The sequence below is a fragment of the Schistocerca serialis genome, chromosome 2 (genome assembly GCF_023864345.2).
Source record: "Schistocerca serialis cubense isolate TAMUIC-IGC-003099 chromosome 2, iqSchSeri2.2, whole genome shotgun sequence".
Taxonomy (NCBI): domain Eukaryota; kingdom Metazoa; phylum Arthropoda; class Insecta; order Orthoptera; family Acrididae; genus Schistocerca; species Schistocerca serialis.
The window spans coordinates 1,035,779,012-1,035,780,862 of NC_064639.1; the positions used below are offsets into that span (position 1 = coordinate 1,035,779,012).

Consider the following 1,851-nt stretch of genomic DNA (forward strand, 5'->3'; position numbering starts at 1 on the left):
ATGTCCTGTGACTTTTTTGGTCTCCTGAACCAGGTTCGGTAGTTCTGGTGCTGGTCATCCATTTTTAATTACCTCCTTCTTTTCTGAGTAATAATGCGTACAAAACGGCTTAGATAAAAGTTCTTTCGTAATACATGTGGACAAAGTTCCATATCAAATTACTAGATACTACTTGTCACACTGGACCATCGACACACTTTCATACAGATTCAGCAAACTTGTACACTGAGCATTACAATATTATACTACTGTCCAGTACTCTGTGTTATATTCCCGTTAGAGGTTAGCACAGCTTGTGACCGAAAAGCGCGCACAGGGCCCGTGGGCCAAGAGACGAGCGCGTGCAAGTTTCTCGCTGCCTGAAGCTGCCTTCAGTTGTGACCCGAAAACGCCATCAGCGCACAAGAGCTGCGCGAGCATCTCTCTCGCCTAGCTAACTGTAAGCTACATAGCTATTGCTTCTGCTCGTCTCAGAATGCTCTGTTATCAATGTAACGTCATGGTCGTATTAGTTCTGTGTGTTCCGAAGAAAGGCAAGGTTTTTATCTAGATGGTGTTAAATAAATGTTTGGTTATAATTACATAATGTATCATTTCAGTTATAAACAACAGTGGTTTGTTTTCTTTGAAGGGATTACTCCCGTTTTCTCAATGACTGTAATATTTCTGTCATCAGCAAAGAGAATTTTTCATCATAACTAATGCTGTTACGAAAGTCTTTGATGCATATCAAGAAAGGTATTTGTCCTAACATGATATCCTGATGAATTCCTGTTTTAATGTATTTAAGTTCTGATAAGCGTTTCACAAACAGTTTAGAATTATTTGAAATTTGTGTTATCTCCACTCTTTGTACGCTATCTGCTAAGTCTAATCGCTACCAGTTATTAGCTACACATCTTATTTCTAATGATTCTAGCTTATTTTGTAGACTCATATGGTAAACAGTATTCTCTCCAGTGCCATACCTATCATCACCCCCGCTGCTACACCTACATCACCATCGCGAATCCAATCCGTTGACGTTCGTTTTTCTTAGGGTTCTCCTTGGCGTTGAGCATGGTCCTCCTGAACCCAAAACATCCTGTATTCACAGGAAACTTGTGGGATCTCGATCAACGTGAGCAGTAATATCCCGGAAAGGTAATTGCAGTTTCGACGAGTCACTATCATGTAGGTATCGAGTATCGGTATGTCCTGGTAGCCGTTTTGCCTTCTTACAATAGGCATAATACGAAATTGTCACAAATACACGATATTCAAATGCGATGTTTGAATCATGAGCACTCCGTCTCCAGGCCACAAGTGTCCCATTGGGACCATCCGACCGTCGTGTCATCCTCAGCTATGGATGTGAATAGGAGGGGCGTGTGGTCAGCAAACCGCTCTCCCGGTCGTTACTACGGTTTTCTTTGACCGGAGCCGCTACTGTTCGGTCGAGTAGCTCCTCAATTGGCACCACGAGGCTGAGTGCACCCAGAAAAATGGCAACAGTGCATGGCAGCCCGGATGGTCACCCACCAAAGTGCCGGCCACGCCCAACAGCGCTTAACTTCGGTGATCTGACGGGAACCGGTGTATCCACTGCGGCAAGGCCGCTACGTTTCGAATCTTAAGCCTGCTGCGTAACTTTCCCCTATACAGGTTGAACGTTAATAAAAGCGGCAAATAGCAGGGGCGGATTACTTATTGGAAATGGAGGAAAAATGGTGCTGTGAACATGTGTATGGAAATGGACTGTGTGCGTACAACAACAAATCGTCCCTGAACACAGTACTGAGTTGCATCGCAACCACGTCACAATAGGTGTTCAAAGTGGTCCCCGTGGGATTGCAGGTGATACGGATGACA

At 44.2% G+C, this 1,851-nt stretch overlaps 1 pseudogene; it reads right to left on the reverse strand.

The window, feature by feature from the left end:
* Positions 1 to 1,485: 1,485 nt before the first annotated feature.
* LOC126458966 (5S ribosomal RNA) lies at positions 1,486 to 1,603 on the reverse strand (annotated as a pseudogene).
* Positions 1,604 to 1,851: the final 248 nt, after the last annotated feature.